Raw genomic sequence first — 24,039 nt, 5'->3', positions numbered from 1 at the left:
GGCGCGCCGGCCCGGACCGCTCCGGAGCGCCCCCGGAGCGCCGTCGACGCCGCAGTTCCGCAGCGGCGGCGGCCATCTAGAGGAACGGCTGCGCCGCCGGTGGCCGCCAGCATGGCTCGTGTTCCTGGAAACGGCTGGCGCCAGCGCATGAATGAAAACTGACGACAGGCGACGACGTATGAAGTGGCAGCGCCCTGGCGGCGACGGCACGAAGCCGAGCGAGCTCTTCTAAAAATATTCCACCGTGAATGGAGTGTTTCCATACACAGAAGACGACCGCAGAGTCATTGTTGGACTCGATTTCGTCAGACAGACTCGCTACGACTCTGATACATTCTTAGTCTCGATCGAGAGCGTCAAACTTTGCTGGTCGAGGCCATGGCAAATGATGCGTGACATTCACGGTGGTTCTTGGCGTCTGTGTCGGTGACGTGTGGAGGGGGAGGGGGATGGTTCAGAGGGCCGGGGGCGTGGCGGGGCCTCAGACAGCGACGGATGGTCCAGTCCCGATGGCCGTTGTCGTGAGATTGGCCGGCGCCGAGCGCAATAGATCGCCGCCGACCAGCGCAGAATTAACGGCTAAATCGGCCGGCCGGCCGCTGCCGGACGTCGTCGTCACACAACAGCCATCGGTCGTCGCGGTCGACGCGACGGCAACGACGGCGGCCGGTCCCGAGTCGGCGGCGGTGCGGTCGACGCGGGCCGCGGGGCGGGCCCAGTCGGCCGGATTTTGTCGGCGAGGCTGGCGACGACAGGTCGAGTTTGGCGGCGATCCCCCGGCGGGCGCCGCCGCCGCACGAGAATACATAAGCAGGTGGAAAATCTCGTCCCGGCCTTACCAGTGTAATATTTGGCGCCGCCGCAGCCTCATTTGAATGCCGACACACAGACCATTTGTGTTTTTGGAAATAAACGACCGCGTCGGAGAAAAGACCGCAGAGCTGGAACCTCCAGTGTAATTTGGCGGGACCGTATGAAATGCTCCCCTCATTAAATACTTATCATACATAGAAATGGGACGGGCACAGCGGGTATTAAAAAGCCATGGGTGGTCTGGACAAGTGGAACGCTTCATGAAACATGAACAACGCTGTAAGCTACCGCGACTGTCTTTCTTTTATTCAATGGGGTGAGCCTACTAATGGGGGCCTCAATAAATTTCCAATCCACCAGAGCGAAGCGTTCCCGCAGCCGCTCGCCATATATTCGTCAGGACTGGCAAAGTACAACCTGATAATGTCATACCAAACGCGATGATATGTTCTAGGGCCATTCCACTATGTCGCCTGAGGGAAGGAACTGCCACTATAAAGGCGGTCGGTCGGTCCCCTCAGCCACCCACGCTCCGCCGCGGCAGTGGACCGGCGCGGCGGTCCCTCGACTCGGCCGCGCCGTCTTCTGAGCGTCTCGCGCGACGCGTCGGCACCGCAGTACTGCAGTAATTGGATATCCGTCGACAGATCGCTGACAGATTGCCGACTTACATTCCTATTAGCGCAAACGTCTCGCCGGCGGAGTGCGAGTCGCGCGGTAGTGGGAGGAAAGCCGACTGACCGGACGCCCGATCCCTCACGGCCGCGCATTATCGCACCACTGCCGACATGACGCGGGAGCTGACCGCCCTCCAGATGGACTAGTGACGTCATAGTGACGTGCTACAGCCCTTCAGCACGGCCCGCCGCGAGAGAGGGTTCAGTGGTCGGCGCCGCACGCCCCCTTCTCCCATCCATATAGCGCCTCCTGGCTCCTCTACTGGACAGAGCTTCCTTTTTCCCCACACGGCCAGCGCCGCCGCCGGCCGGAGCAGCGCTGTCACCGCTGGGTTCGCGGAACGGCGCAGCATATTCGGCCGGTTAGCGGCGCCCGGCGCGTCATCCGTCGTCATCGGTCCGGCGGTGTCCCCGCGCGCGGCGTCATCGATCATGGGCGCGGCGGCGGCTGACGCGCGCCCGCCGCCGCCTGTGCCCGAGCCGGGTCGGACCTCGGCGGGAAATGGGCCGCCGGCAGCAGCGGCATCAGGACAGCTTCGGTTCTATTTAGCCGGAGATAGATCGCCGGCCGGCGGCCAGTATTCAGAGATTACATTTCAGTCGATTTCTCCGGGCAGAGATGAACCGACCGCCCGGAATTCTAAAGAAGTCGTAAAACATGATTCAATTAGGGGGATTTTTGCGCTATTGAAACACTTTTCAAGATAAAGTGCGGGTCCACTGATATTTAGTGTGATTTATGGATTCAATGGTGCTAAGAGATCGATCCGATCTTATGAAAGGAAGCATATCTATAAGAAGTATGTAATTGGAACTAAATTCAAGTGTATAAAGCCAGGCCACCATGGCAAGCACATCAAAATCCATGTGTTCTATGTAAAGCGTAAGCGAATGACATGAAACTATATGGAATAAATCTGTCTCGTCTTTAATTCATGCATCTTTGTGATGCATAACATGCCACTCAATTCAACCTTGACCAATTCCTATAGCTGCTTGTGCGTTGAAAGCATCGTGAAAGAGTTGTGTATGTGCCTGTAACGAAAAACGAGCTTTGAATAAGGAAAACAACGGTCTAACCACCCAAACAATGAATTTCAAACGAGAGCCCCACACTGCACTCTTTCAAGCATCAGGTACATATGACCGATCAGCGATGTACTGGTAGGTATGCGCATATGTACAAATGGTAGTTGTTAGGGCTGCAGAGTCGATGGATTTTGGGTGACTCCGAGTTCGACTCCGGCCTAGGTTTCCAAAATCGACTCCCACTCCGACTCCGACCCCGGTCAAAACTGTCGACATTGACTGACTCCGACTCCGGCTCCGACTCCAACTCCGACTCCGCAGCCCTGGTTGTTTGTATTGCATACTTCAGGCCACCATATTCACACACCTAAGAATTACAAGCACACACAACATTCGAACACATTTGCAGGCATCTGCTTTTGTAGCTACTTCCATCCATCTCCGTCTGAATGGCACCGGCTGTGTCAGCACCCGGAACTATTACCGGCCACTCGGCCGTGACAACATTGCTGACGCCTGCGTCTGGCAATTCGACTATGGCGCCGCCGCGTGATGCAACGAAATGGCTTAGAAAAACTGGTGGGCCTTGAGTTCGTCATCAATGAAGCCTTCAGACGCTGACAGTTCGCCTTTACCAAAGTTAACGATACTTTTGAGAAAACATTCTACAACAAAGAGTCTTTTGATTCTTCTAGATTGGTTTCTATAGGTAGACTGAACGAACGCAGCTGGGTCGTTCACAATGGTTGGTAGCGAGTGAATCACCAATGGTGGCGTTTTCGAATGCTGTCAGTAAAGGTCACAGCTATTCTGTATGCCTTTTCAGCCTCAAAATGTAGTAACTCTATTGAGGAAGGCTGCGTGTTTGAGTCCCATCTTCCAAGTCGTTCCCACGTCAAATGGAATGTGAAATAGATTGCCTGACATGCTCGATGAGGATTTCAATTTATCACCCGGGCTGATTTCCGGAAAAGTGGTCGGTGTTTTAACTTCTTCCTCTTCCCTCAGTCCTCTCTACCTCCCATCTCTCCCTCTCTCCCTCTCTCTCTCTCTCTCTCTCTCTCTCGCTCTCTTGTGCTCTATCTCTTGGTAATTCTCTCCTTCTCTCAAGCTGTGTCATTAGCAATCACTCTTTATTAGGCTTTCTCTTTCCCTCTCTCCCTCTTTAGCTCTCGCATCTGCTACCTTTATTTATCCGTCTCTTTGTTCTACATGATATCTACTTGTTGCTCGGTTACTATTCTTCTGGACTTCTCAAACTAGTTTTAAGTACCATTTGTATTAACCTTTCATGTCAAAGTGCAGTTCTAATAATGAGGTGAGTGCCTTGAGCGCAAGTAACAAGAGCAGGTGACATCGGCAGGCATGCAATGCAAAGTCAGGAGAACTTCCTCGGAAATGGAACTTTATCTCAGTTCGCTCTGAGTTTGCGCTGACAAATCTCTGTTCAACTATGTCTCTGGCCTGCAGTCGAAGTTTGCCCATTACGGGGGCCGATTTGACCGGAGCGCTGACCTCGGCGTGGCCTGTGGGCGTGTCAGTCGCTACAGCGTCAGACATTGAAACGCTTTGGCTGGTGTATCGGTTGAGCCAGTCCTTCATCCGGAACAACGGCGTCGCAAACGGTTATACTCTTGATGACATTAGATGCGAATATGAAATAGAACCATTATCGACGGATCTTTACCTATAGTCTTTGGGAGATAGCCTTCATCTGTAAATTCATATTTTTTCCTTCACTTTGCAGGTCACTGTGACGTTCTGTAATCGACCTCGTGCCTAAGTACTTCTTATCATTAGCAATACATCCAGCGCTTAAGATCTCCATGAAATGTCCCTGAATCACATGACTCTAAATATCGTGGCTACCACCTCGGCGGCGGTCATTTCGTTCTAGTGCCGTGCTCTGTGACTGCGCTGGTGTCTGTCTCAAGCGGTCCATTTTTCAGCACCGAGGTCATATCGCGATAGGGTGGAGCCGAGTCAGCGCCTTGACCGTCTGAAGATTGTGTGAGGGACCTGAGCACAGCCGAACAACCCCTCAGGCCTGACCCAGCGATCGACCGACCGACCTACCGACAGGCTGACGGAGCGACTGACAGACAAAACGACAGGCCACCGGACGGTGGTCGGGATTGAATGGTCAAAAGGGCTGGATAGAATTGGCATAATCAGTTTCATTCACTTCAGCAACCTCTTCCCTTCATTTTTGCGTCTATTTGTCCTCTCAGTCGAACCCTCCTGCTCGTCATTTTCTTATCTTTTCCCTCCCTTTTCCACCTCTTTCTCCCTTCTTGTTTTCCATTGTTTTCCCTTCTTCTCTCCCTCATGCTTTTCCTCTTGATACTTCTTTTTTCTTTTGCTTTCTCTTCCTTCTCGGTCTATCCGATCTCGCTCGCTCCACCAAAGAGGTGACGGCAGCAGCGAACCGGAGCTGACGGCATGGCGCTGATGACGTCATGGCCCAGAAACAAGTACCAGCACTCCCGCTAATAAAAAAGAGCAACGAGGACATAAAAAGAGAGCGGGAGGCAACAGGCGTACGGTACGTGGGATAAGAAAAGTGTTAACCCGCGCCCTGATGGGGTCTGCCGAGCAACGCGGTCTGATGGGGGGGGGGCATTTTGCCCCCCCCCCCCTAAGATCTCGAGAACCACGCAACATAGCGACAAGCGGCAAACGGCGTTGGATAGCCCCAATGGGGAACTACCTTGTGACCGAATTTCATTGACCTAGGTCAAACCGATGACGTCACAGGTCAGGTCAAAGGTCGAATTTTCACCGTTTACAGGCATTTCAAGAAATGCGTTGTAAAATCGAGTAAACAGCATTTCAATGGAAATTATCGATGGGGAAATGTTCGTCAAACACATATTTTGCTATTTGAGGTCACTGATACCAGGTCAGGTCACAGAGGTCAGGTCACTGAGGGTCACAAATTAAAAATATCATGTGATGCATGTTTTATGGTCCATTTTATATGCCAAATGCGATTATGTGGGACAGGCAGCCCTTGGGGTCGGTTCAGATTATGTTTTGGTGAAGGTCAGGTCAAGTTCAGGTCAAGGTCAGGTCAAATTAGGTCAAATTTCAAAGTTGATATTTTTGCATAAAACGGGTATCGATTCGATGCAGCTCGTCACGGGTAGCCCAATAGTGGTCTCCGTTTTGCGCTACGTGGTCTAGAATTGCTAAAAATTGAGTTCAAAAATTTGACGTCATCAATTTTTAACAGTTTTTTTCGCTATAACCTGGCCAAAAGAAGAGGTATCGATCTGAAATTTGGTATGTACATAGAAGAGCGAAGGGACTATCACATATGTTCCGTTGTTTTCGAAATTCGAAATTTTTTTGGAAATCTTTAGAGTTTTTCTAAAAAAATCAATTGTTTTGATTTTTGGGGGTCAAAAACCCAAAATTTTGAAAATCCGAGACAGCAGTTTTGTAGCGCCGCCTTTTTTCTATACAACCACATAAAGAACTTTAAAATTGCTTGTTAACTGTAGAATTGGTGAGCGTTTCAAGATGTCATGTTTTTTGCTCATTTTTACTCGAACATGACCTCAGTTTGACCTCAATAACTCCTGACCCGAGGTGACCTGTGACTTGAAATTTTGTGTGAAGGTGTCAAATTGATGCCCGGTAAGGTGCCCAAAATTTGGCGGCGCTGCGCGCCGCCGTTTTCTCGATATTTAAGAAAAACCACAGGGGGGGCCAAAATGCCCCCCCCCATCAAGGCGCGGGTTAATATAAAATGAAAGTAAGAAAAGAAATGAACACACAAAGTAGGTAAAGAGGTTAATGAATAGAACAAGAAACCCTAAATAAAGAAGGGAGTATTAATGAGACAAAGAGAGAGAGAGAGAGAGAGAGAGAGAGAGAGAGAGAGAGAGAGAGAGAGAGAGAGAGAGAGAGAGAGAGAGAGAGAGAGAGTGAGAGAGTGAGAGAGTGAGAGAGAGAGAGAGAGAGAGAGAGAGAGAGAGAGAGAGAGAGAGAGAGAGAGAGAGAGAGAGAGAGAGAGAAACATATGAAGAGAGCATTTTGGTGCCAATTTGCACTTTTAGATGCTGTCACTTCTTATATGGCTGCCGCAGATGACCAATGAATGAAGTTGGCAAACTTTACTGGATGATGTTGAAAGCTGCAGTAGGCTCACATCTGAAGCTCACTCAGTCCTGTATTAATTACCGCCCCACTCGTTAGATCATATTTCGTTAAGTGTAATCTCTACTCATTAACAATCACGATTCAGGTTCACTTCTCGTTGGCGGTCGAGTGGTCAGTGGTCATTGGTCAGTGGTCAGGGCGGTGTGACCTGCCGTTGGTCATTGGTCAGGGCGATGTGGTCTGTGGTCCGTCAGTGGTCAGGGCAGTGTGGTCGGCGGTCGGTCAGTGGTCAGGGCGGTGTGGTCTGTGGTCGTTCAGCGGTCGGCGGCGTGACCACTCAAACCACAGTGTTTGACCAGGGGTCTCCGACGTCGCTTTCCACGAACGAGGTGCGACGCGTCGAGGATCGATCCCGCCCCCCTTCCGCTCCCCTCCCCCTCCCCCCGAGCTACAGTGGTGGGCGAATGGTGGCACCGCACGGGCCGTGCCACCGGGCGCCCATCGGCTACACCGACACTGCCAGCCACCCCTGTCCAGACCCGTCGTCTGACCGCTATATTCCCCCACATCCAGTCAGCCTGGGCGGACGGATGAAGACGAATTCAGCCGCGGCCGCTTCTGACACCCCCGGTAGTGGCGATACCGCGCCGCCATCCGTTTGACAGAGCGGCTGCGAGAGCCGCCCGCCGGCGGGGCGTCCCCCGAGTCGGTGCCGTCAGTCAGGTGCCGCCTGGGACGGGGGTCATCAGCCCTGTATCAGACCAGCTCCGGTGGCGGCACGTGACTCGGAGTGAGCCCAGCAGTCCCCGGGGCACCCGCCAGCCACCAGCCGGCCTGGAAATACAGCCGACAGCTCGGCGACGGGTGCACACTAACAGGACTGATGGAGAGCGACTGAGACTGAATGCACTGACGTGACTGACGTGACTGAGGTAACTAACGGACGGAGGAGGCTGAGGGACTGACGGACTGACGGTATCAACTACCAGTAAAACGCCTTTTGGGCGAAGAACGAGCGAGCGAGATGGTGAGCCCTGCACGTGCGGAAAGGCGAGAGGGTACTTCCAACGGGCTTGTGCAAAGCACCCTTCTAACCGGTCGCTAGCGGTGTGCCAAATTTGAACGCAATCGGCCCAGCCGTTCCTGAGATCTGGAAGCGGCATTCTGCACGTGCGCACGTGCAAACGGGGTCCAAACTGACTTTTGCACGGCACCCTACTAACTGGTCCCCAACCGTGCACCAAATTTGAGCGCAATCGGCCCAGCCGTTCTCGAGATCTGGGAGCGCCCCCTGCACGTGCGCACGTGCAGTAGCACCCTAACCGCAACACATGGGAATGCATTGCCTGGTGGGTGCCTACCTGTATGCCAAGTTTCAGCGAAATCGCCCCAGTAATTACCGAGTTATTGCATTGGGAACAAATTTGGCACCTCTTATTGTTGTATTTTGCACGTGCACTGGGGGTCACTCACATAGATTAAGAGTATCCGACCTTTGGTAGAAGGGATGCAGCTACCCTACAAAAATTACCGCAAGACAATCGCCCAAGCGGCTGCTGAGATATGGGCCTCTCAAAATCACTACTTTTGCAAAACAGCTTGAACACCCTTGACTTTTCACGTGGCACGTGCCACGACGGTCACTGAGATGTATCAAAAGTAGTCAATTACGGGGTAGAAGGGATGGGGCTACCCAGCAAAAAAGACCGCAGGCCAATCGGTCCAGCGGCTGCTGAGATATAAGCCTCTCAAAAGCGTAACAGGCTGGGCCGGGCCGGGCCGGGCCGGGCCGGGCCGCTCATACTGAGATTTTTCCGTTATATTGAAAAGACTCGCTTCGCTCGCTGCGCTCGCTCGCTCGTAATCAACAGATTCAGACGTCTGGCGGCCAGCGCGACTTTAGAACTAACGTGGACTGGCAACTGCAGACTAATCATATCGGTAAGCTTGCCGTAAACAAACTTAAGGTGCAGTTGAAATTGAGGTCAAACAAATGGAAAGAACTAAACCTGGAGCAACATCTTCCTACTAACCGTCACGGAGCAGTGAGACCAGTTTGAATCCGTCTCATGTCTCCTGTTCTGTCTGGTATTATCCCTTCCCTGACTGTTTGACCCTAGCTTGTAAACTCTTTGCTGCTCCATCTACACTGTTCCCTCTGCTTCGGGGAGTAGTTAATTGACGCCACCAGCTGCCGAAGGTGGCACGTTCAGGGGAGCGGATGGCCTCGACCTTTTCACCGCCGGTTACCGAAGCAGACCTCCGGCTCCGTCCCAGCTGTGTCGCAGTCACTCCCACGCGCTCAGCCGACCCGAAATGAGTTAACGCTGTTGACACCAGCCTCCTCTCCTGGGAGCACAGGCAGGCGGTGAGGGGCACTTCCATAGTGTCCTCGGGAGGACTCCCGGGCTGTCCTAGGGTGACCGGCCGAGTGCGGCTGGTACCGATGGCCCGACCGATCCTCACCGGTCCATGCTCCGCTGGTGAGTGGCGGAAGCGGAGGAGGGCCGCCGTCACAGCGGATACCAACGCGGTGTCCGCTGAAGGGCCCTCCAGCGATGAGTGAGCTGGCGCTGCCACCGCCCTCGTCAGCGGCAGCTCGCTATAGACGTGACGCATGGGCGCGCGGCGCGTCACGGAGCCTTTCACCTCATCGAGCAGTCTACAGGGTGTTTCACTAAAAGTGTCAAAAAGTAAATGCTTATTAAAGATATATAAAATATGCAAATCACGTGGTTGCGCACATCGCTTTGTTGCAAATTTTTGGACAATTATGCTTTGTCCATTTAATATTTTTTTACACCCATACGGAGCGAGGGCAGGAGGCCAAAGTTACTAGTCGTTTTTTTTCCTTATGCAGATCAAGAACAGGTTATTTACACCTCAACAGGAGGGGTGAATTACACTTACATTTGGTGCCATCAGAAACATTGAAACCGTACCGACTTTTCTGGAAACGTTTTACTCTCTCACCTCGCTACGTTCCAGATTATAAAAGTTTAAAAAGGCTTCTTAAGAGGTTTAAAAGGCTCCTTCGATGCCAGTTCCAGTCCAAAAAAGGCGGGGTCGCCCCCACCTCTCGGCGGAAACCGTTGAAAAGGTCAGGGTCTTTTTGAGGGCCTTTGAAGATAACAAGAAGCTAATTTCAACATCAGAAATAGCCAAGGCCTTACAAGTTATCAAAAACAGCCACTGTGACGGCTGTAGCCACCAGGAACTGGCTGGACCAGAAGTTCCTGGGCCAAATAATCAGCTGCCTCACCACCCGCCCCCATTGCCAGCGCGAAGCCCCGATCTGTCACCGCTAGACTTCTGGTTCTGGTCAGTGACTCAGTAGCTCTCGCAGAGCTGAGGAAGACTCAAGTCGCATCACTTCGGGAGCTGAAGAGCACAATTCAAGGCTTTGCCGACAGTCTGGACGCTGAATATGAAAATGGGCTGTGAGGCACGTGAGGCACGTGTCCGGAACACGTGCCGAAACGGTGCATCAAAAGAAGGGGCGGATATGTGGAATAGGTTTGAGTGACGGTGATATCGTTGTTATATATTCAAATGTCCAACAATTGCGGATGAAATGATATGCAAATTACCTTAGAAAACATTGTTCTTATGTGCATTATGACCTTTTACTTTTTGACACTTTTAGTGAAACACCCTGTATACTGCGCCGCAGCGGCGGTCGGCCGTGCGCCGCTGGAAGCCGTGGCGCTGTTTGAATACGTGGCCGAGGCAATGTGGCGAAATGTTTGCGATGGGCGGCCAGCGTGGCCGCAGGTTCAGGTAATGTCAATAGTCGTGCTGTCATCTACGAAACACCGATGCTGGTAGCTGGGCCTAGCCTGCATTACGCACATCGTTCTGTGTTGAGTTGCATGTAAACCACTTTGCAGGATAGGGTTACGCGCATTAGACCACGACTTACATGTTCTGCTAAATACTGAGTCAAGCTGCACCGTTGGCTTGTGGATTGTACTCATGTTACAACATATATTTAGAGACTGATGGGTGACTCTGATGTATACCTCAAAATGAGCTATGCTTCGAACTTTACCAAACAATGCACACTTTCTCCAATGTGGCCTAAGAAGGCGCTTCAACCCTATCCGCCTCTAGTGCATTAGCAAAGGTGAATAAAGCCGCGCCTTTTCCTGAATTCTGTCTCAGAATTCGGATTTTCGGAACGTTTTCAGATAGGTCAAGCACGGGTTTTGTTGTGCTATGTTCCAAGCACCAGTTGTTCACTTTGTTCTTTTAATGGGACTTTGACATGCTTGTTCTTCATTATGAGTCAACACATCTGTGTGAAATGTTCATTTGCTCAATCATAACAAAGTGCCTGGTAATGCGCTACGATGGTAATTTAGTTTTAAAAAATCCAAGTCAAAATGCGGAAACACTTCACGTTGACCTAAGCGAGTAGCATGGTGCTGCCGAGCGATAAATCTGACATGACGACCACCTCCATCAGTTTATTGGAGGATATTGATATTGCAATCAATAGCTTATTATTTGACTGGCATTCGACTGAAAATGATCGAGAGGCTCGAGTGCATTTATGAGCATCGTTACGGCATAATGGCAATAAACGAGTTCCTGAGACGTTCTTTTCATGTACAATTGGTAGCCTACCTTTTGACATTATTTGATACCCACAGGCCATAAGGAAATCCGTGCCTTATGACGACGTTTTTCATGAAGCTTCACAAAAGAATAACTTAAGAGACAACAGCTAGGTACCGCCTGCCAGCGATCAGGAAAAATTCAATATTGCATGGACGCCGGCTATAAACCGTAAAATTGCATTATTTTAACCATGGCACAAGGCATTAGAGGCCCACCAGTTTTGTATGACAGCTGTTTTGTGGTGCTGCTGCCCGCCTCCAGGGATCGGGGCGAAACGGTAACGTCGCATCGTACGCAGCATACCGCATCACGAGATGCTCCGAGAGAAATAACTCAGCCGCAACACTAGAGAAGGCCTAGCACGCAGCGACTATCACCATAGTAATGCAGTCAAATGCAGCGTAAAGCGTCCCCACTCGAAGAAACACGACATGATAACAGAAGTTGGTCTGGCGTCAGTCCAGGACCCGTTGACGCGGCACACAAAAACAGGGGGAGCATTCATTCTGGCCAGGGTTCATATTGTCCAGGGTATGATATGCCCAGTGCCGAAGTGGCCAGTGCCTTGAATGGGCCAGAGTTCATATTGTCCCGGGATTGCATGGTCCAAATGTGGCCAACTGGCCTAAATAATACGCACCCAAAAACAGCGACTCTGGCGGGAATGCGGCCCACTGGCAGGGCCGGCTCGGCGCCGCCGCCGCCTGGCGTGGTATACTGTGCCGCATTTCACTAGTGAAATGCGGGACAGCATACCCATTACCCACGCAGGCGCTTTAACTACTCGTGTGTTGCGAACAGTAGGTATACAATACAGGCGCTCTCAGCGAATTGGTGCGTTGGGTGTTTTGAAATCATTACCAGACGGTAAGATGCTAAAACATATGAGAATCAAGCCGCATAGCGAAATTTAAGTGTTTATGTATTGTGTGGAGTAGGAAGGGCAATCTGACGGCTGTATACTACCAATCAATACCTTCCAGACAATACAGCAGCACCAAGTTTTGACGCTTTGCAGAGCCGTCGGGAGTGGATTTCGTCCTCGTTTTGTCGAGACCGGATTCATCAATTACCCGTGATGAGGGCGTTTTGTCACCGCCGTCACAGAAAGGACGTGCCTGCGTCTGCGGCGTTTTTAGGCGCGCTTCTCGGGGCGTGTCGCTGACAACAAACGATCTGACGTGATGTTCACAAATGGCAGCATCAGTCACGCGACCGTTCTGTACAGACTGTGTGGCCTGTGAGTCAAACCGGACTCGCTCTCGTCCTAGCTCTCTCGGCGCCGGCTGCCGAGTCTGGTCGGTGTCTGAGCACGAGCTGGGAATATCCCGAGCGTAGAGAGGTCACAGGGGTCGCTGGGTGACCAGGAAAATAACGAGCCGACGAGCAAAGGTCACGACTGGGTCAGACTGGCTGCGTTACTAGTGAGAGCCAGGATGAGCGTGGGCGTGATAGATAGACAATGCAGCCAATAAAGAACGCTCGTTTGGGCGAGTCTCAGCGTGTGAAGCGATATTGTATATAGCTGATCGATCTGTCTCCAAGTGGGATGACTGTATGTTACTGACCTGTTCGCTGCCTGGGTGGGCCAAAAATAGTCCTCGCCGCTTTTTAGCTGATCTAGATGGAGCTACCAGGCTGACTGGTGCGCCGGTGGCCACTCGTGTCTTATCCTGAAAGGGAACACCAGAAAAGATGCGTCAAAGCGAGCTGCAGGTTGCTCTGGAACAAAAATAAACAAGTAATGGTGTTGAGCTGTGAAGAAATGCCAGAAACTCATATTGTTTGACTGTGCCCCATAGGCGGCGGAATGGGGGGGGGGGCACCGGGGCACCGTGCTCCCCTTTGATTTTGGCATTTTAACATTAGCTCTATGGGCGTTGCATGGAAAAATGGGACCAAAAGTCGGCAGTGCCCCCCCCCCCTTAATTGAAGGTGTTCCGCCGCCACTGCTCTGCCCCCAAGTCAAACCGTATATGTAGACCGTCGCGGTTTTTAATCGGTTTAACCAATGTCCGTTACAGGTTTGACTGGGTTTCTGACGCTATATTTTTAGTGTCTCAGTGTTACCGTGAGTATAGATCTATGCATCCGCCGGTGTAGTCTGGCGCCTTGTATCAGTTCCGTCCCGACCGGCGGTGTGTCCTACCCGGCCGCCTGCCAGACACGCCTGTAAATCGACCCGTATCCCCGCCCTCCCCCGACCCTCCCCCGCGCCTGTCCGGAGGCGCCGGCGCCGGCTGGTTTCCCTCTGGACGCAGTCACGTGGCCTGTCAGCCCCTCGGTCACGTGAGTCACGTGACATGTCAGCTCCCCACAGACCAGGCCCGGCTCGGAGAGCCGGAGAGGCAGCCGAGGTCTCAGAGCTCGTCTGTCGCCGGCGGTGACACAAGAATGCTCACAGTAGCCGGCCGGCCGGTCAGGAACGCACACTTCTTCTCGGCGTCTGACCACGATTGATCACGGCCGCCTGGTAACGAGACGGCGACCGAAACGCATAGGCATTGGCCAGATTCCTGCGATTGTTCAGGATCAGCGATGACCCGGGTTTCTTTTGTCAAACACACAGCGAAGTAGCACTTCTGCGGCGAAGAGGACCGCCGCCAATGTGGCCGTTGAAGTCAGAAGAGTTTTAAATCCTGACTTGAGTGCACAGTTTGCATTTGCTACTGCCATAGCTGAGGGTCGTGTTGAATTCGTTGGCTTCCAGACCACAGGCCCCACCACTTCTCGAATCTCGAGGGTTTCTGGGGATGGTTGTTGGCAGACGGGAGGATCTTGAGGTGGTTTGTTCCACAGCTAGAGTGTGCTGGAGGGCTGTTCTGTCTGGCTCGCTGTCACGAAGAGATTCATTTATGGGCTTACTTCCGCCGGCATATTAACTGCTGCTAGATGAGATCCTAGGATGTTGTAGCGAAAAAGAGTCTACCTTGTTGGATATAAAAGCGGCCTGTATAAAATGCAGAGGGCCTGTGGCACTTTGTATCCTGTATAGTGCGTAGGCACAGTAATAATGGATTTAAAGCGTTTGCAGTCATTGGAGATGCCGTGCCCATTATTGGCGAAAGTGTGTCACATGGGATGTTATGCAATGCTTGACTTTTGATCCACTCCTAATGGATTCAACTTGCATCCGCACATCGATAATGAGTTTTGAACAGCATCATTAGCAAAACGATATCGCAAACTTCACTTATTATCATTTGAATAATAATTAGCCTACTTGATATTTTTACGAAGTTATCTGTACGTCTCGCAAAACTTTATCTAATATTACTTATCAGCTCTAACCTCATCAGTACAGTCACATAAATCCAATTGGTTCTCATTCCGTCCGAAAGCTAGGGCTGTCTTGCTGCCCTGTCAATTCTCACGGGAAGACGGCCGACGATTGTTGCCGTGTTGGTCCGACGGCACGTGGCACACTGTCGGCAGCGACAGCGGCCCGCGGCCGCTTAGGACTGCCCGGGGACAGGCCGGGAACAGCCCGGGACTTTTGGGACCGTCTCGGCCGCCTGTGTCGCCGGTCCTGTTACATCCGGCTCTGTGACTGATCACCGGCATTATTGCCGACGAGGGCTCAGCGAGGCACCGGCAAGATCTGTATCTCGCCGGGGGCGCACGAGCACAAACTGACGCGGGGCCCCACCCCCAGCCATGAGCACACAGTGACCGATTTTCATCAACTGTTTGGCCATGTTTCGGCGGCGGAGGCGGTGGCGAGTGTGTGCGCCCGCTCGTCGCTGCTGCGGTCACCAGTATTTACCGAGTCAACAGTGCGCCGACCAAAAACACCGTCCCAGGCAACTGGCGCCGACCAAAAACACCGTCCCAGGCAACTGGCGCCGACCAAAAACACCGTCCCAGGCAACTGGCGCCGCGCCGGTCGGCTGGGTCGGGCCAAGGCCGCCTCGCCGCCCTGACCTCGTACACAGACAGAGCTGACGGTTTGAGCTGAGACTGCAGAGGTCAAAAAAACTTCCTACTCGGTTACATTGTAGGCGACAGAAGCTGGCAGGCACCAGAGACATTTGGTGACAAAGTCACGAAAATGGTTAACACACTGCATCGCATTTGTTGACGGCGTTTGCGCACACTGCTAGCGAACAGACTAACCAGCCAATCCGCGGCGAGAATAACCCTGAGCGAACCAATCGGATGCTGGTGACACGAGGGGACAACGCTGAGCTGACGCCCCAGCCGCCAGGGAGCCTTCACTGTGGATTTTGTAGGCCCCAGGAGCCAACGCATCAAAGATTTTGAGCGGGCCTTTTCGGCGAGAGGTATAGGTACTGTGATCATGAACACGTAGCAAAACAGGAGTGGACTCTCGCGAGTAGTGCTCAGTGCTTGTCCAATTTTCAAACAAGTTTGAATGCTTTCAAGAAAGGGACTGGCGCCGTGATGAAAGCTGAGTTGTATTGTGGTTATGATTTTTTTCTGTTTTAAGCAAGGCAGGACCTAACACTGGAAGTAAGGAATCTTGGGTTGTCTAATTTTGCTGGTTTGGGTACTTGTAAGTTGGATATAACAACGCTAGCCCTGTGGGTATCAAAAGCAAGGCTATTTGGATTTGTTGCCTGATTTTGAAACACTTGCCAAAGCTGTCAATGAATAGGTGTTTTGTGTTACTATTGACACAACTTTCATTTTGATTTTAATTTGTTCAGCCCTAGAAGAGCAGGAATTTCAATTTTCATTGGCTAGTAAAAGTATACCAGTCCAAGGACTCCGAAAAAAATGTTGTAGGTTGGTATGTAGGTTGTAAGCTGGGAGGTTGTAGGCTGGTAGGTTTTCTGTTTTGTGTTGGTATGTTGTAGGTAGGTTGTAGGTTAGAAGGTAGGTATGTAAGTTTGGTTCAGGCTTAATTGTTTTCCTTCATTCCGACTTCTACTCTTTTACTCTTGCGTAAAGTGTTTGAGAAGTCTGAATGAAAGAAAAACATCATTACCTAACCTAATCTTACTTTCTACCCTTTCACCTATTACCTACCAGCCTACAGCCTATCTACCTTCTACCTACCTGTACCTACAAGTTAAAACTTCCTTACCTTAAACCTGCCAACTGACAAGCTCTGAAGCATACAACCCACCTACCTAGCACCTACACCTTTTTTATTTTGGCTTATTGTACACATACTAGTACCAAAAAATCTAATGATTATAATTTTTGTTTAATAAAATTAGTGGCATTGATGTAGAAAAGGAACCTTTTGCAACATGTTGCATAGGTAGGTATATTGTATTGTACATAGGCACCTATTATTTGTTATGTCATAACAGGTGTGAAATCTCACCATATGGAACACAAATCTAAATGTATTATGGAAAAATGTAAAATAGAATGTCAGCAATTCTTAAATGCATCTGCACAAGATTAGTTACACATGCATTCAGTGTCCCAAAGTTGAGTTTTGGCTGGGGTGTCAGAGGGGGATATTATCCACCAAAAAGGGGTAAAGGGTGGAAACTGGAAACTGCTGGTTAGATTTGATACAAAAAGAGTGAGAAAAGATCAAAAGCATTTATTTTTATCCATGAGTATCTATGATCATAAACCAACTCCAAGTATCCACACAACTCAGTCCACCACACCTGCCCACCTGTCCAAGTCCACCACACCTGAACTGCCTTTTGAGGTAGCAAGGTGTTCTTGGCTGAGAGTTAACTGCTCTTAGAAATTGATGGTGAGAGTGGCAAATGAATCTGAATCTCAGTATTTCCCACCCAAATCAACAAATTTTGGGACACTGTAATAATACATTATCCAGGTTTAGGGCCACACTAACATTGACGACACTAACATTAACATTGGCCTAATGAATCCTATAATTTTTCAAATTTTACCACCCTAGTGCAACACTTATCCGGCCTCCGGGGGCAGGGGACACAAAGGGGGTTGGAAAATTTTGTAGGTGACACAAAATAAGTTTTTTTGACCTCTGTGAGACTGGTTGTGGTGGCTGGCCAGCGCGACAGCTGCGGGATCTTACACTGGGTAAGTGAGGCGACTGCTGGTCCGCACTGAGTGGATATGTGTTGGCTGGCTAGCGGCTGCTGATTGCTACTTTGTTGGTTATTGGTGGGCGGGTGCGGCGGCTCGACGCTCGTCACACTTAGTGGCTGCGACGGCTCCTACCAGACAGCTGACATCGGTTTACGGTGACAATCACGCGTCCAGACAACTGTGGTGAAGATGTGATGGCGAGGGCACGGATGCCGCTAGTGACCTGGGGATGGAAAGGTGCAATGGGAAACACGGGTTCTCTGATATATTGAGATACTGGTTTCCACTGCAGGTCCACGGCTGGAAAGGTGTAGTAAACTGCTGGAAATGCACTGAGCTGTACCGCTGGCTCACTGCTGAGAAGGTATAGGAATGTTCTATTGGCTCACTGCTGATAAGGTGCTGGAGTGTGATTGGTTCACTGCACTGGAAACGTACTGAGGTGTACTGCTGGTCGAGTGATGTGGGAGGTGAAGTAGGAGGTGATGTAGGAGTGAGTGAGGTAGGCGGTGCAATCAGTTGGGAGCGACCAGTGATGCAACTGAATGCTGATGTTAAGATATTAGTTTGAATTTTGAACATTCTGCTTCGTTGATGCGTGGAAAATCCTCTAGAGGTGGCGCCAGGCCTTTGTGCTTGAAATTAGAGATAGCTTTAAACGCGCCGTTAGATTTACTCCGACTTAAAAAGATACTCAGCGACTACCTAGTTCTTCTAAGCATCAATTTAAGCAAATACATATTCAATAAGGGCTCTTAACCGATCAGGCTATTCAGCGAGCTTGATATTGGCTCCTTTATTATTGCTAGGCATACACGATCGTGGCGATTCGTGCACGGTAGTAATATCGTCCAACGGAAATCTCCGCATGTTGTGAGACGATTACGGCAGGCGAGCATTGCCAAACACAAATTGCCACCGGCGTTATGGAGTTGGAGTCAATTGCCGGCAGTGTACACGCTCGTCGGGGGCCTGCCGGCGGTCCGAAACGGCGCCATCAGCGGGTCGACTATTGGAACCGGCTCGGCGGCGCGGCGCCCGTCGCCCGCCGGTGAGCCGACACGCCGAATTCGTCGCAACTGCGCCAGACGGGTGGCTGTCGACAGCTGGTCCCAGTGGGCCCCCACAGCAGTGTACACAGAGTCGGGTCACGTCCGCAAAAATATACTGGCCACTCCGGCGTTACGATGTCCAAATTTCAATCCAGCCGAGCCGTTCATTCACTTCAGAATAGCTGCCATCGCGCCGGGCAGTTTGTAACATATCTCGCGGAACTCATTTTATCCGCGCTGAAAGATACTGACGGTGAGAAACAGCCCCGATGGTTTTGTTGTTTTGAACTGACCCTTTTTATTGCCTCCATTGATAAATTTCAGCATCGCAATAGGGTAAGTACCATTTGTACTTTTTTCAAGTATGTATTAACGAACGATCGTGACATGTCATCACAGTCACTTCACCGCGACCCGAGCGGCCATCACAGCGTCGTCGTTGGCTTCATCGAAGAAAAACCGCAGTACCATTTGTACTTAGTTCAATGACATAATTCACTTGAATGGGTGCCTACTTAGGGATAAATTTAGACATGAGGCTTTTGAACCAGTGTTCGCCACGGGCCCCAAAATCCCCAGCCCAGCCCGGCCCGGGCCCATGGGTTCAGAGCCCGGCCCAGCCCGTAGCCCGCTCTTGGCAAATATGTCCAAGCCCAGCCCGGCCCGGCCCGTCAAAAATAGCAATCTAGTTATTGTCTTAGTCTATTGCTATAATAAGCATGATTGATTACACTATTTTGAGAACAATTCAAATTGCATGAATATTAACATGGCAATCATGACTCCCTTCTTTTCAATGAATATAATCATTTCAAGTACCTATGGCACAAATCTTAACAGTAACAGCAAGCACCTCAGTCAATTAGGTCATGATTACACACCTATAAAAGTTCACATGATTATATTAACTACATTCTATGAGTAAAGTTATCTTGCAAGCTGATGTGTGAACATTATCATGCATAATTGGTGACTCTAATGCATACTTGAAGGAAGTATTTGCAACTTACTCTATACTTCCCAGCACTTACCAGCAGAAAAAAAGCTTGACTTATGGGAATTGATGAATCTGTCTGGGATTGACCTTGCTGTTAAATTCACTCCATTGATGCTGCAATATCAAAAGCCTGAGAAAGGATACAAAATAGGTGACACTAGCTTTAGCACTGTCTTCCAAAAAAGAGAAAATCCATTCATTTATCAGCAAAACTGATTTAATCTATTTTCAATTCATGCCCACGTGTCAACCGAATCTCTGTGGACAACTATCTGCTGCTTTCCTTGCTATTTTATGTTAGGCTCTTTTCAAGATATGGATATCGCTAGCAGCGTATGCAGAAAACATGGTGAGCTTGAAATGTCATTGGGTACTTTTGCGACTTTTACGCATCATCATCATCAATTGAAAATGAGCGAACACTTCTTGATTGTCGCAGCTGCGGCAGGTAGCGATTCTGACCAATTGTATAATAAAACATATATGATCAAGTTTTTATTTTGTTTTTCGTTTGAGTTTTCAGTCTTCGTGATTTAGGTTTTATTTTTTATTTGTTTTATTTTGTTTTTCACCTTGATACTTACTTAAAAAACGTATTTATTTGATATACTGTTGTGTATACTACCTAGTTGCCGCCACATAAACATAGCGCCATGGATCGCAAATTTTGTTGAGAAGGGGCTGGTTCGTTGTTGTTGTGATTTATTTTGACAAATTTATGGACATTTAACTTTTATTAACAAACTAATGATGCTAGAGATTCTCTGATCTTTTTGGTTGCGGAATTTTTATGAAAACCCTCCTATGTGTGACATGATGTAATATTGGATAATTCTCAAGATTCCCAAAATTCAATATCAAGTAAGTTTTCTTTCACATTGCTTAAATTTGGTTTAGTTTTAGTATTTTCCCAGTGGGTTTTGTTTGCATCAGTTTCCAAATTTTCTTAAATTGACATTAGTCGCAAAACCCATAGTCCACAAAGCTCTTGGCCCGGCCCGTCCATAGCCCGTTAACTAATGATATTTGGGGGCCCGGCCCAGCCCATAGCCCAGCCCGGCCCATGGCCCGTTGGGCTGGCCCGGCCCGTGGCGAACACTGTTTTGAACTTCTTGTGCACTTGGAAAAGTGCTTCGTATATTGCGTTGTAAAAAAGGTCACTTGGAGACTGTACTCGTAGCTCCCAGGACACCAGTTGCCTCACAAATTGACCTAAACAGACAGAAAGGGTTCGCTGCTGGTCGGAGGACGTCCTTCCTGGTCAGAAGAGCACGTCTCCGATCAGGAACTCAGCAGGCGAGGCTGTCCGGCCCACGGCACGCTGTCACCAATGTCGGCGGGCCAGGCGCGCACACGCGTGGGAACGGCCACGTGCAGAAGTCCGCGTGCTATGGCCCGTAACGCGGCAATGGCTGTCCCCAGGAGCTAGCCATTGTTGTCGCCGGGGACAGCCGGCCGGCGAGACACAGCGCCGATAGTTGTCTGTCGCTCTGCGCGCCTCCCGCCTTTTGTGACAGCCCGGTGGGCGTGCGGTAGTCAGGTACGAAGTGTCTGTCTGTGTGTGGGTGGGTGGGGGTGTTAGCGCGGACTGAGCGCGGCACGCTGGGCAGCGGAGGGGCAGAGGGCAGAGCTTGAGATGATGGATATCAGGCGGATAGCGCCGCCGGCATGGTAAATGGCACATAAAGTGTGTTGGTGAGCGGCCGCCGCCACTCGAAGCTGACCTAATGGTGCGCCGGGAAACGACCATCGGCCGAGGGCCGCGCGGGGATGAGTCAGAGTGGCACGGGAACCAACGGACACTCCAGTAGCATAGGCATAACATGGTTCACTGCTCCCACGTAAATATTAAAAAAAAAAACAAATTGAGTACGGGTTGTTGATTGATTTCTATTGAAAGATGTACCATCACTCAGTAACTTAAAATAAAGTAGGAAAATTGAAGTTTTTCATTTTTCCTATTGATGCAGGCATATCTTACGAAATCAAATGAATTCATTATATGAACAAACTTGTTGGATAGCCTTTGTTGGTTTTTGGTAATTGTAGGTGTGTCTTCAATCTACTATCTTGCACTGTGGCATTCCAAGCATTTAGGTACTTACCAAACAAACATTGCGATGTGAGACGGCTTAAAATTCCAAAACGCTACAAACTCAAAAGCTCAAGCACAATAATTGTAGAGCGCCATACTGTCTGCGGTTTAAACACGATATAAAAGTGTTCCACCTTTAGTGGTAACCTAACCGGATTGACACAATTCGTGGCATCAATAGCCTCTCTTGCACAAATAGCAGCCACCGGCTGACTGGTTTCCCGCTCGCACGCCGCACTCGGGGCGTCTGAGAGGCGCCATCTCTATTTACTGGGGACGGGCAATTAGCGCGGAGACGGAAGTGATTTGCAGTAAATAGCGGCTCGTAAATCGGTCTGCCCGTTGCGCCGCCGCGGCGGGCGGCGGGCACATTTCATCCATCATGCATGCTGCATAATCGTATGGCAGATTCGGACCGGGCCGGGCGTCATCGGGCCGGTTTACACGGTAAGCTCCATGTGCCGGAGAATGGCCGGGATCAGGCGGCACCCGCCATCAGCGTACCCGTGATGGGCCGTACGGCCGCTAAAAGTGTATCGTATCCCGTAGCACAGAGTTAATGAAGTGTCAGACATTATAGACACTCTGCCGACCCATGCCGTTATCATTCAATAAGAGGCTGGTGGGGTTTATGCATGGCTCTGTTCTGACGACGAGTATGGGGACTGTTAAATACTGACTGAATTCCAGTTAAATACCGGGCCGCAGTCGGCAGCGTGTGCATTCCACCGGGGAGATGTTTTGCATCACTCAGCGTTGAAATGATGACACGCTATACAGCTATCTCAAGTGGGCAGTGCTTCAGGAGCTGGTAATGGTTGTGGTGTACTCATAAAAATATGAAAGAACATCTAGCATTTTTCTATTGCTACCGAAGAGCCCAACTGTCTTTGATCTGGTAACACATATTATAGGCTAAATCAAAATCCGTCTTGAGACCAGAAGAATCACAGCTTTGAATCCAGTAGTATATCACTCAGCACATTTCTGCTAGAATATGATGTGATATATTATCCATCATGGCACGTTTGAAGCCACATTTCTAAAAAAAATGTTCAAGTCAAAAGACATTACTTCACACACTTCACCCTATATTGAAGAATGAAGTCCTTAAAATGTTAGTACAAATAAAATATTATTTGAGTTAAAAAAGTTGATCAAATTCAAGTATATTTATGCCGCAAACGTTTTCCATAACGTGAAAATATAACAGCGTATTTGCTTGCTTGATATGCTCATCATCAGACTAAGACATGCTGGATTGCAAGCTGAACAGCTACGCCGTAAAGGTATTCCAAAGAGGGAATCAATTACCATCGGCGCAAGGCGGATATAAATCATAATCGCTCTGGAAACATGCACATGACCAGGATCTGCATCAAGTATAGGTGGCCAAGCTTTGTCGGCGCCATTGTCCTCCCACGCATCGTCTTTTCTCTGTTTCGGTGTAACAATCCCTCCTTCCCGACCTTATTGCCTTTCTATCGCCTCGCGTCGCTTCCCATCGGCGATGGCCTTCCTGTTTCATCTGGCTCAAATCTTACTTTCTCACCGCCATTCAATCACACCGCCCCATCGTATCACTAAGCTGCTTCATGGCGATGACCCATAACACCTTATCAGCTCATCACTCGACGATCCCTTGCGAGCTGTCCTCGTCCTCCAGTCGAGGACGTCCTCACCTCAGCTCTTCCCGTCCTCCACCCACCTCCTTCTTCGTCCTCACCTCCCATCAGTCACCTCAGTGGGTCCCTCTCCGCCACCGGGTGCGTCCTCACCTGGTCTCGACTCCCTGCTGGTCCATGCCCGCCGCCAGTCCGTCTCTCTCCCTCTGTCAGCACTCGCCACTCGCGCGGTGCACCGCTCTGCTCGAGGCACCGGTCGCCGTCCGGCGGCCTCCTCACTCCGCGCGCCGCGCCGCCACACTCGCCCCGGCCCGCCGTCGGAGTACCGGACGACGCCGCCGACGGTCGACGCTGCCGACGCGACGGCCACCGACGGCACGTCGATACGCACGGCGACGGCGGCGGCGGCCAGTGCCGGACGGAGGCGCAGGGACGGGACGTGCGCCGACAGGGCGCGGGTTTGTGATACAGTTAAAGAAGCTCTAATTGGCATTATACTTGCTGTGCATTGCATTTTCTACTTTCCAGCATATATTTGGCAACTATTTTGTATTAGTTGAGATATGCTTACAGTCCACGTTTTTACTTTTTTGCGCAGTACAGAAGCTTTACGTAAGGTTCCCAGTAAGTGTTCTTTCACATTACAACAAAACTAGTTTTAATGCCATTGCTTCTTGCGTAAAAGTAAATAGGGTAAATGTTACATTATTGAACACATCAATATCGAGTGCCAAACGAGTCAAGGAGGATAAAAAGCAGCAAATACGTGCATACGTGCCACCTGTATACTCAAACCCTTGACACTGACGGTTTTCAACAGTAAGATTTATTTGACTCCCATAGTGTAAGCACTTTCGCTTGTGTCCATGCCAATAGTGCAGTCCATGGAGAAAGACGGAGCACAGACGTTCATATTTCAGCTCACCACAAATATAAACACGCTGCGTATGCATGAGTGCCTTCTTGTGCATGCAATATGCAGGCCCGTATCCCTAGTTCTTGATATTGAAAGCAT

General features: G+C 50.2%; 1 protein-coding gene across 1 annotated transcript in view; it reads right to left on the bottom strand.

Moving 5' to 3' along the window:
- Positions 1-23,331, bottom strand: part of LOC122368528 (zwei Ig domain protein zig-8-like) — a 77,882-nt gene extending 54,551 nt beyond the window's left edge. Inside the window, exons 1-2 of the mRNA XM_043342526.1 lie at positions 23,178-23,331; positions 12,818-12,922 (exon numbers count right to left, since the gene is read on the bottom strand). The gene's annotated coding sequence lies outside the window, so the exon portion shown is untranslated. The remainder of the gene's footprint in view (positions 1-12,817; positions 12,923-23,177) is intronic.
- Positions 23,332-24,039: the final 708 nt, after the last annotated feature.

This window comes from Amphibalanus amphitrite, unplaced genomic scaffold, assembly GCF_019059575.1.
Source record: "Amphibalanus amphitrite isolate SeventyFive unplaced genomic scaffold, NRLGWU_Aamphi_draft 000032F_arrow, whole genome shotgun sequence".
In the NCBI taxonomy this organism is placed as follows: Eukaryota; Metazoa; Arthropoda; class Thecostraca; order Balanomorpha; family Balanidae; genus Amphibalanus; species Amphibalanus amphitrite.
This window is presented reverse-complemented; position numbering and strand designations above follow the sequence as displayed.